The sequence below is a fragment of the Carassius gibelio genome, chromosome B11 (genome assembly GCF_023724105.1).
Source record: "Carassius gibelio isolate Cgi1373 ecotype wild population from Czech Republic chromosome B11, carGib1.2-hapl.c, whole genome shotgun sequence".
NCBI classification, from domain to species: Eukaryota; Metazoa; Chordata; class Actinopteri; order Cypriniformes; family Cyprinidae; genus Carassius; species Carassius gibelio.
The window spans coordinates 23,702,812-23,715,180 of record NC_068406.1 but is presented as its reverse complement, the minus strand read 5'-3'; the positions used below and the strand labels follow the sequence as shown (position 1 = coordinate 23,715,180).

Genomic DNA, 12,369 nt, shown 5'->3' with positions numbered 1-12,369 from the left:
ATTTTATTTCCGTTTTAGTTTGAGTAATTTTAGTACTTCAACTTAACCTTATTTTAAATATTTGCCAAGACAGCATTTCTTATTTTAGTTTAATTTGTTTAGGTTCAGTTAAGTTAATGTTACGCTTTTCATCTAAAATGTATATTAAATTTTTTTATATATATTAATAGTACATATAATTTATATTTTCAATTACATATGCTTCATCATCTTTAGGATTGTATCATATCATTTGTATCTCCAGTAGTTGATTTAGCTAAATGTTTTGTTGAATTAAAACATTTAAGAATTAAAGTAGTATGATTCAATGAAATCTCAGCTAATACATTGATACACACAAGCATATAATCCCTAACCAGGATGACATAGATGCAAAACAAGAAGTGAAAACAGCTGATGTTGATGAGCTTGTTGTCCTTGTTGGCATGGACAGATAATTTCCAGACCCACCCAAGAGGAAGTCATAGCATTGCATTTTAAAATGGCCAGCATCTGCCCCCAAAATTATTTAAGGCTGGAGAAGCAGGTTATGGTTTTAAAATGCATCGTATTTCATTCAATACTACATCAAAGCACAGACTCATAAGCATCACAGATGTCTGGCCTAAACGCTGTATATCCACTGACCTTAGAACAGCCCATAGTGAGTCAGTGGTTCTTTTGAGTCGATTCATCTGAACTGATTCACGATGCTTTTGCAAGTCACAGAGTAAAACAAATCCGTGCCGAGCAAACGCGTATGAGTAAGAATTCAAAAGAATCAGTAAATTTAGTTATTTTGGACTGGTTCGAACATGTTTTGGACTTCTTAAGTTCTCATCGGACGTACAGTAAACATCAATCATGCTAGAAATGAATCAGTGAATCGTTTTACACAAAGAGCGATTCACTAAAAGAATCAAACTTCTCCACGGCTCCTATTGTAAAAGTGGCAAGTTTAAAACCAAAGGACCCCTCTATAGTACTTTATTAAAGGTACAGGTTGTAGGACCTGCCACGAGAGGGCGCACTATCAAAACAATAACAATCGCGTGGTTTGATGACGCTAAGACGAAGCGTGGAATGATGGGATGTGTTGTCTTCTATTCTGACGGCCATCAAACAGACGGAAAGATAAATCATGGATTTAACGCGAGTTCAACGATTTGCGCGAGTAGATTACATACAAAGTCAAGATCTAGAGATTCAATGCCTGGCGTTTGCCGTATATGTCCCATAACACTAATCTTGTTGATCGTTATAATAGCATACGTTTTCTGTAAAGATACGAATTAAAACAACTCACCTGTCGAGTAAAACACAAGCGAGATCGGTATCTCTTTCTAATTGAAGTTTGTCGCAAAGCTACTTCCGCATTTGTCCACGAAACTGTTGTCATGTGGTTTCTACGTCAATAAAGGCGGTTACAAAGGGGAACTGACGTCATTGACAGGCGACTGCACTGCCCCGTGTCACTGCTTAGAATGGGAATTTTCTCATGATTTACAAGTAGTTGAAAACATTAGAGATATCGTTAGTAATCAGCTAGACAAAATATATAACACTAGCCTAGTGGTTTTTGGATATTTAACTGCAAATATCTTACAAATTGTACCTTTAACGCGCCTCGATGCGAGAAACGAATTGGTGAATCGGTTCACACAAAGAGCGAATCGATTCACTTAACGAATCAAACTTCTCCCCGCTACTATGGTAAAAGTGGCAAGTTCAAAACCAAAGGAACCCGCTATAGTACTTCATTAACGCGCCTAGACTCAAGAAACGAATCAGTGACACAAATAGCGAATCGATTCACTTAACGAATCAAACTTCTCCCCGCTACTACGACAAAGGCCACGCAGTCTCGCAGTAGTAGGGCGTGCAGATTCCCCGCCCCGTGTCTCGGTGCAGCAGCTGACGGGGAGGGAGGCAGTGCGCATCGGTCACTCCCAGCGCAGTGTGTCCAGCCTCTCTCTCGCTCTCTTTACGCGCTGCGGACTCCGAACGCGGTGAAGTTTAGCACGTATTCTTTTATCGGTAAGTACAAACAAACCTTTAATTTTACCTTCAGTTCTTTTATTAAGAACGCACAGGCTGAAACGCGCTCGCTTAGGCCCGTTTGCCGCAATAATAACAGAGATTTTCTCATGGATACGTGGGTGGTGATAGACTCCGAGAGGAGTTTGCGTCAATCATATAAATCCAGGTGCATTTAATGCTGATCCAGATTTAGAGCCTTGATGCATAATCATTATTAGTTATTACAGTGTAGTATGTTATTATAACGATTTGGGTTTGATGTGGTTATATGAATCATGTGGATAACGGTACAGTAGAATATGGATGCAAACAGGCGTGGTCAGATCCTGAAGCTGGAGTTTTGCCTTATTAAAAGCGCAGACGTGTATTTGCATGAGCAGGGGTTACTGTAATGAGTAATCTTACTGTATGGATGTGATTTAGCAGATTGTGATGCGCTAACTCGTCATCTAATGTGTAAACCTGGCGCGTTACTCTCAGTGACCTGAAATGGATGTTGATCCGGTGCCCATCATCTCACTGCGGTACTCCAAAGAGTCGCGTCGCGTCCGTGTGCGTATGATAATCGAAGGCTATTTATTTTGATTTAAATTGTGGTAATCGCTTGAGATGTGGTAAACATCGCACTAAATAAATAACGCACATGTGCGCGGTTACGCACTCGCCACTTAGCGCTTAATAGAAACCATGAGACGAGTGCAATCGGACATGATGTCATAATGGCACGCATGTAATGCTCCGCAAGTGTTTGTGATGTCATAAAGCCACGCGCATGACGCATAACATCGGAACGCAATACTAGCGTACCGTGCAGCTGTTCTTTAATAGTGTGCACGACGAGAACATGTTTCAAATGCGTTGTTGCATGACTTCATTGCTTTGCCATGACTCAACAAGTGGCATCCACTTATCATTGTATCCTCTATTTTGCACTGTAATCTCTAATTAGCATAAAGGTTGAGTCAAGAAAACGTTAAAAGGCAGAGAAAATGGATAGTGCATTTAATTGCGGCTCTATTTTGATGGGTTTTGAATTTCACATGCTGTTTGCATTTATGCATTTAGCTGATGCAATTTGTCAAAGAGCCAACAATATTCAGCAGTTTTGTTAGACAACTAGTTAAGGAAGGAAGCTATAGAATAGGAGAAATGCAGAGGATGTTATTGCTATTGCTATTGAATGCTATTGCAAACACAGCCTGAATGCCCTCCGAGCGCCACGCGGGCCCAATAGTTATTCTGGTCTCTCACAGCAATGTTCATTAGAGATGGTGAAGAGTGCATTGTGTGTTCTGACAGCAGGGTTTTTCATTGGTTTAATAGCTGGAAGCCGGAGGGGATTTAGAGGTGTTAGAGAAGACCTGAAACTCGCAAATTCACTGAATTTTAAAGCAGCTCCAGATGTTTTTGTTGGACACCCCAGAGTGGCGCTGATACACTAGAGCCACACCTACTATATATCATGACCACGTTTAGTCTCTGGTGACGCTTGCACCTGGATATCAAATCTTGGGGACTTTCTTTGCAGTTTTTATGCATATGCACTAATAAAAATAAAGGTTTCATGGGGAGTTTCAAAGTAATGTCATGAAAGAACCATTTTTGGTTCGCCAAAGAACCATTTTCAAATAGCCTTTTTCCACTATAAGAACCTTTTATGGTTTCATGGATGTTAAAGGTTCTTCATGGAACCATCAATGCCAGTAAAGAACCATTATTTTTAAGAGTGTTGGCATATGCATTATTCTCGAAATCTTACTCATAAAATGAGCACGCTGTTCCTTTAAATAACTTTTGGTCTTCGGCTCCATAGATTCACTGGTGTGAATGAGATCTGGTGTAAAACTATTTGTCTCTGCCGTCTGATAACTCATGAAGCGTTCTTCACGCTGGTGTGAAATGGCCTTTCATTTGATGCTTCAGTCAGCACCATGTTGCTTTTTGCTCTTCGGAAGACAAATTTATTTTCATTTCTTCTCTAATTAATATTTACCCCTTCCCATCAAGATTTGGCATACGATTGAGTCAGTTTTATTAGTAAAAGCTTTGGTTCTGGTTGGGCTCTTGGCAGGTTTTCGAGTGTTGTGGCATTTAAGAGCTTGGCACAGAAAATGCACTCTGCATTGTTTTTTTTTTCCCTCTCTCGCTCTTGATGCATCAGCTTTATGCACAGACCTATTTGCTCAAGAAGATGTCTTCAGCTTGCTTTACAACTGTAGCGTTGCAGTATGGCCTTAAACAGACTGAGCTGATAAAAACATCACAGTAATCCACAGCACTCCAGTCCATCGGTTAACATCTGGAGAAGACAAACGCTGTGTGTTTGTAAGAAACAAATCCATCAAGACGTTTAACCGCAAACCACTGGTTCCAGCTGAAATAATATCTATAATATTGCTTTCTCCAGTAAAATAGTGGTCTGGTCTGAATCAGGAGAGAAATCTGCACAGATCAAGCAGTGTGTACAAGCCAAAACAGATCTAAACCGAGATGTGGCTGGATTTTGATGTGAGGAACAACTGGAGGAAGCGTTATTATGGATTATGCACTCGTATTTTGGCTGAAAACAACTGATTAAAGTTAAATACGTCTTAATGAGCGATTCGTTTCTTACAAACACGCAGCTTTTGGTCTTCTCTAGATGTTAACTGATGGACTGGAGTGCTGTGGTTTGTTGTGATGTCTTTATCAGCCGTTTGGACTCTCGTTCTGACGGCACCCATTCATTTCTCCAAATCTGATGAAGAAATAAACTCATACATCTTGGATGACCTGAGAGTGAGTGCATTTATTTTTCATTTCTGGCTGAAATACTCCTTGAACGTTTGCATGCATGTTAATGTTTCTGGCGTATTTGAGTAATGAAACCTTGCTTTGCAACCCATGAATCATTGGCTCTAGCTTTAGTTAGTGCATTGAAGTTTGATTGATTGTTTAGCATCAGTACGATCTTATCATTAAACATGTTCATATGTTCTTGCATTAATCAAATCCCAAGCTCTTTCCTGCACTTTCGGTTCATCGCAGCCAAAATAAGCAGTAGAATTCACAGACTCTCCTGTCGATATTCCATCGGTGCGCCTGTCCAATAACAACATCACAGTTTCCCTCCAACACTTCCCAACAAAATGGAGCTTCCACTCAAGAGCAGCGAAGCGTGCAGCGACACAATATCCTGTGTTTGATATAAAGGGATACCTGTTGTACGGCGAGGGTGGGTTCATTCAGCACAGACGGTGTTACAGTAGAACAGGTGGTGGAGGTTCGGTGTTTACCGTCAGGGACGCTCTGTGTGTTAAACAGGGGAGGAGCGCTCGAGGTTCGGAGGGACCAGCTGTCATGACGGTGGACAACAGCTGAGGGACACACGGCCCCTATGGGTGGCCCCTAAGAGAGAACTGTTTGTGTTAGGACCGGTGTTAAAGTTTCAAATTATTTTTTAACAAATTCAGCTTTTTTAGCCTTTTTTGAGACTATTTGATATAGATTTTAGATTTTGTATTTGCTCAATTTTTTTTTTTTTTTTTTTTGCATAATAAAATCTCAATTTTCAATGCAAAACAGAAAAATGTATATTAGAAATAATCAAAGAATGGGTTTTCCATGCTGTTTTTAAAAATCAAACATGCAAAGAAAAAAATATTTAAAGAATTCTGAAATCATTACAGATTAAAATTCCATAATATATTGTACATTTTCCATATGACATTATTTAAATCCTGAACTATTCTGAAAATGAATCAGATTATTAAATGCTATAACATCTGACATTCTTGAAAGTTTACATTTAATTAAAAAAGATTTTTCATTCAAATAATCATAATTGTTGCAAAATAAATGCTACATTGTTAATGCACAAGTAAAACACAATTAAAAAACTGGAAATAATCAAAACAATGATTTTCACAAATTGAATAAATGGAAAAAATTATTATATATTTTATTAATAAAGCACTTTAAACTTATTGTGGCATTCAACATGCTGATCATTTTAATAAAAAATGTGTATATAAAGTAACTTTCTCGTTTTTTTAAAGATGTTGTAAGTGTAATAGCGACAAATCTCGTATTTTCTGTTTAAAAGATTATCGAAAACAGAAAAATGTTGGACGGGGATGTATCAGTTCTATGTATCAGTTGTTTATTGGATGTAGAAATGTGGGTGTGGCACTCAAACATGGAGGCGGGACTAAATGTGGTCTTAAAGGGGCAGAGTTAAAACTAACAAAAAAAAGTTAGAAGTCTCTCATTTCACTGAAAAATCCAGTTTGATTGCACATTGCGAAGCCATATCTACAACATGCATTTAGAAAACAGATAACGAGCACATGCCTGAAACACCCCCTCCTTCGGGAACGGCTCACGTCTTCTCTGTGTTTCTACAGCTGCCACTCCTCGGGCTGCCTGGAATTTAATTTACGCTCTTATTTTTGGGTCTGAGAGCGTCTAACCCAGCGTCTAAGCCATTTGTCTGCCCGGTTGCTTTGGTACTAACTGCTTTGAGGCCCTTGGCGACCTCAAAGGAAGCAAAACTAATTGCAACGTCCAGTTGTGTCTCAGAGTCCGGGCTGAATGTTGCATTATTGCATTTTCAGAAGTATTTGTACGCACAGTTTGACAAAGGCGTGCGTCAGAACATTCTGTACAGGCTTAGATCACATCTTTATTTAGGATAATTTCCATAACATTCTGTTAAATGCTCAGATTTCGCTTGAATTAGATATCCACGGCTCTAACAAATCAAAGAAAGCAGCTGCATCAGATCAATGGAGTAAATAAAAGGCATTGGCTGAGGAACTGTTTCCTGTATGAGCGTATATGTTGGTGTGGATCTCGGGCTCGGAGCGAACAGAGATTGAATTAGAGGAAATGTGGAACGTCCTGTGGGACTGGGTGAGGTCTGCAGTGCGGGACGTCTCCTCTTTTCTCCTGATTTCAGCTCCTCCTCTCCTCTTTGGTTATTTGATCCCTTCGCTCTCTGCGTCTGCTGATGTGTTGCAGGATCATGAGATGATTAGAGAAGTACGAAGCTTTTAGAAGACATTAGAAGAAGCCTCTTGAAAAGACTTCTTCCTAGCGGGATTTTTTTTTTTCATGAAGAATTATGTTTCAAATATTTTATTTTATATTTACAGTGGTATAGTACATATATATATATATATATATATATATTTTTTTTTTTTTTTTTTTTTTGCAGACAAAGTTAAATTATATATAATTAATCATTTTGATTTTGGGGAAAAAAATTGCAAAAAAAAAAAAAAAAAAAAATTTGAACGTTTGCTCAGAGAAAGACAAAAAGTGAACTATTATTAAATTCCATCTATATACATATTTTTTTCCCCACTCTTAAAAATAAAGGTGGTTCACAATGCCATAGAAGAACCTTTTTGTCCATCTGAAGAACATCTGAAGTTCTTTGTGGCGAAAGAAGGTTCTTCAGATTATAAAAAGGTAAAAAAGAGAGAGTTCTTTAAAGAATCTTTGACTGAATAGTTTTTTTGTGGAACCAAAAATGGTTCTTCTGTGGCATCACTGTGACAAACCTTTTAATCACCTTTATTTTTAAGAGTGTATGAGTGTTTGCAGTAATCAGGCTTAAACCTTTAAAATTAAATGTTTAAATATTAGATTTCCAGTAGTGCTGGGCAACAATTAATCGCAGCCAAAATAAAGGTTTTAGTGTTCATAATATTTGTGTGTCTATTGCACTTTTAAGTAATTAATGTTTTGGTGAATTGGTGGCAAATTTAAATGCTTATATGCATTTATATACTGAATCAAATCATACAAATGCTTACAAAATCAGCAACTCGTAAAATAGTTTGGATTGGTGAAACTCGAAAGATACAGTGTTGTCTAAATCATTAGTCAACCAGAGTTGGAACCTTAATGAATGATTTTTGCAAACACTAATCATGGAGCTCACTGTGAAACACGCCTGTAGAGTCTCCGGCCGAAGCTTTCGCTGATTTGTCTCTGGCAGTTTCCAGCTGCACAGTTTAGGCCAGCGTCCAGTTATTGATCAGTCCTCTGTTTTTCCATGATCCGTTCTCCCATCCGTTCTCCCGTTCAAGCTCAAGGTTGAACAGCTGTGCTGCTGTGGGTCACGACCTGACCTGCACCTTAATCAAATCCTGATCCTGGAGATCCTGAGGGATAAAGCACGGCTGGAGAGAAGCGGGTGAGACTACAGTACAGCGTGTCCCTGATTTAACCAGCTGTAATCCATATGGCATAGAGCTGTCGGTCAGGGCTGTGAAAATAGGCTGGTCGATAGATACTGATGGGAGTGTTTATATGCCAGGAACTCGCATATGTTTATATGTTATCTTGAGTTGCCCTTGATGCTTTTAAACAACCCTTCAGCTCTTTGCCAAAGTGCCAAATGCACTTATTAATGCAGTTTAGCTTCTGAAAAGCTTGAAAAGTTTATGCGTAATGCAGTACGCTGGCATCTTTGTGTTTTGCCATTATCATTTTCTGAGAAATTTAGCACATACTTGTTTCTAAAAGGGAATTTTCATAATGATACAATAAAAGAAACAACTGTTTCCCATGAGAATGTTTCAGTCATCCCTTCTGAAAATAACCAGTTTTTCTTAAGAACTATAAAGAACCTTTGGTGTTTCCATGAATGTTAAAGGCCTTTATTTTTAAGAGTTTAAAGACATGCTAAAAGTCTGTGGTTAATCCGTATTTATTTATTATTATTAATGGAGAATGAAATGTATGAAACTTGTTTGTTAGACATAGGGAAAGAGTGTTAACATTACTTGTTTGCTCACAAATAAACTCCACAGAGTGCTACCTTTTATTTTGGGGCCCTTGAATCAGTATTATTTTTCTCTAAATTCAGTGCTTTTTTTCTGTATTCTGTGTTTTATGATAAAAATTTAGCATAAAAATAGTCAAAAAAAATTTCATACAACTTTAACAATTGAATCAGTCTTTTCAAATGTAATCAAATTAAATACCACAATAACATGGATTATTATTATTTTTTTAATGATATTCCTTAAACAAACAAACAAATAAAACTTTGAAACGTACAATTGGTAAACAAATGTAGCTAATATATTTCATTTTTATTTATTTTTTCAAGTTAAACTTGACTTTTATTTTGGCGCGCTAATATATTCCGGTCGTAATTTCTTCGTCAATCCGGACTTTTATTTTGGCGGGTTATCGTGACGATCTTTCAGTTTGTATTTGAAATCGACGGCAGTTTTTCTCAAATGAAACGGTAAAAGCTGGTGAAATCGTTCTCATAGCCGCAGTATAGATGAAGTTTATGTGTTCATGTCCTCATATTTAGATGGAAGATGCCAAAATCGCGTAAGTATCATGTGTGTTTAAGTTTGTGTAGTAAACAAAACCAAGCCATTTATTCGCGCCTTTATTTCTGCTGCGTCATCGACTGTTTAGATTTAATCCACATTGAGTTTATTGTTATTTACATAAATATCACCCAGCTCTATCGATAATGAATCCCTTCAGTGTTGTGATAAAGAGTTTTGTCACTTTGAGGTTTGTTATCACCCAAAAACAGATGATAAAAGCAGATCAATCACAGCTGTCCTCACAGACACGTAATGCATTTGTGTTTCTCTCAGTCCTAACTTCTGGCCCAATCCCAGAATACATTGCGGCTCCTCCCTGGTGATCTCATCGCTGTGAATCCAGCACAGATGTGCAGAAACATCAGGACAAAAACTTATGCATATTTATTATGTTTTAGCTCTTTTTTTTTTTTTTTTTTTTTTAAATAAGCTTAGTCCATATTTAAGTGTTTTAAAGTATGATGTCATAATACAATTAAGAAAAAAATGTATATAATAAAGTTGTCACTCCACAGCTCCAAAAGTAGAAAAGTTAAAATTGAGCAATACAAATGAAAAAAATATGATTTTGTATTTTGTAATGAGATCTTGCCTTTTATTCTTAGGAGAAATATATTTCTAAATAAATATAGAGGTATATTTGTATAATTTCAAATATTATATATATATATATATATATATATATATATATATATATATATATATATATAAATTTTGTTTTCTTTTTGTTTGCATACAGTTAAGTATGCACTGAAAAAAATATTAATTGAGTTGTTGCGATTATTTTATTTGAGCTTCATTTAAATACATTTTGCTGAAAGTTAGTCAACTAAATTTATTTAAATAGCTAAAATAAATTGATTGCAACAACTTACCTTAAAAAAATCTGATTGTCAATGTTTTCAGTTTATAGTGCAATAATATTAAATAATTGAGCTTTTGTATTTATTTATTTATTTGTTCATTAATGCAGAAACATAATGACTGTATGTAATTTCTGTATGTTTGAAATAACATTTTAAATTTACACTTCTAATATGTATTTATTTATTTTATTTATTTAAAAGCATTTTGTTTATGTTTTGCCATGCCGACTTCTAGTAAAAGTATGAAGTGAGAAAATTACACTGAATAGCATATATGATAAAACAAGAAATGAATCAGTTTGTGGAGGAATCTTGCCTTTTTATCAGCAGAAATGAAAAGAAAACAAAACCTGAAAAATGCAATCACTATTAAGTTCCATAAAAATATTAATTCATTCATTCCTGTGAGGAAATTAATCAAAAAATTTGTGCATATCTCAAAATGCATCAGTGTCATGAACTGGATGGCTGTAATGTTTGCAAAACCCATCAATCCATGGTTTAGGTGTTTATTTACTGTCATTCTGAAGCTCATCTAGTGAATGGCATGTTAACAGGAGCACAGCTATTACCTGGAAGAAGTCCCTGTATAATGCAGATTAAAGCATGTTTCTATCTGCCTCCATTTGGAGGTTTTTATCCTTCAACATGAGACGTGAAGGAACCGACAGCGCAGAGCATTAGACAGAGGCTTTCAAGGTCACGATGCTAATGTGTAATCCAGACTCTCTCTCTCTCTCTGCTGCTTTTCTCATTGATGCATCCTCTGTGTTGCAGTTGTATTTTCACAGCTGAGTATCGCAGCAGAATATGTGAGACCGTGAATGAGTTAAAGGTGTTTATTCCAGCATGAATGATTCCTCAAATCATGTTGAGACTGTATCTTCACATCTGTCTGAGTCGAGGGCCTGGAAAACATGAGGTCATCTGAAACACTGGACGCTCGCTGGCCGCGCTCCACTGAGCTCATGCTTTTCCCATAGTCCCCGTGCATGACTGAAACAGGAAGTGTCTCTAAATGCTGTTGATTAAAGTGTCCTGGATATTTCCATCACTGACTGCACTGATTTTTAAAAAGATCAACAGGACAGTGAGTTACAGTTGTCGAAAAAAAAAAAAATTATTCTTTTTAAGATTTATGTATTAATTGCATGCTAAATGTCCAAGCATTTGGGTTATGCATATTAAACACAAACTATTAAACTTATTGTGACATTCATTCAATTATGAAAAAAATAAAAAATTAAATCATTGCATAGTTTATTATTAACTATTTGCATGCATTTGATTTTATTTAATTTTATGCATTTACAAAATGTGTGTGTATATATATATATATATATATATATATATATATATGAAATTCCATTAATTGTACAAAATGTATAATGTTTGACATTTAATTTAATGATTATTTAAAATATTTACATGTTATAATTTGCATAAAAATATAAAACATTAGTTTAGTTAGCAATTTGATAATTAAAAAAAATATATTTAAAATACTTCATTTCATAATATTATACATTCTCAAAAAAAGTATAATGTTTTATAATTTGTGTAATTCAAATGGACATGAATTTTAAATTTAATCCAAATATATAAATCACAAATATATGCCTAAATATATTTTCCAGTGCACACTGTTGGACTGTTTTGTCTCGAGTGTTTGAAGAAAACTCAACGATGTCTGAAACTGCTCAGATTTGAGAAGTGATTGTCCTGTAGTTGGTGTTTGAGTTATGTGACGTCTGATCTGGAGTCACGGCTGTGATTTGGGAGGGTTTCCAGCACATTCACTATCGATTCTGAAGCCTGATCAGATGGCCGGGTCACGTTGTTCTAGAAATGTGAGAAACAAATCAATATGATGTAAAAGCGTAATGAAATCTCACAGTCCTTGTGCCATCAGATAGTTCATCCTTATGTGGAAAACCTGCATCATCATCATTCGTCAGTGCAGAAACTCTGTCTTTGTTTCTCATTTTACTGTAAAACATTTTATTGGCATGATGCAGTATGCATTCATTGTACTAAAGCATTTGCAGGTGTGCTGCATACAAAGAGAAACTAATAGAAACTAATAGAAACTTACAATGGGGGAATGGGTAATATGAACAGATAAAATAAGAGAAGTAGTG

General features: G+C 36.1%; 1 protein-coding gene across 4 annotated transcripts in view; it reads left to right on the top strand.

Annotated features, from left to right (window-relative positions):
* The first annotated feature begins 1,860 nt into the window (after positions 1-1,860).
* LOC127968343 (spectrin beta chain, non-erythrocytic 1) overlaps positions 1,861-12,369 on the top strand; it is a 90,751-nt gene continuing 80,242 nt past the window's right edge. For 2 of the 4 annotated variants that reach the window (XM_052569485.1, XM_052569491.1), the window contains exon 1: positions 1,867-2,016. The gene's annotated coding sequence lies outside the window, so the exon portion shown is untranslated. Of the gene's footprint in view, positions 2,017-9,227; positions 9,358-12,369 lie in introns of those variants that run through there. The other 2 variants (XM_052569486.1, XM_052569487.1) reach the window with 2 other exon arrangements.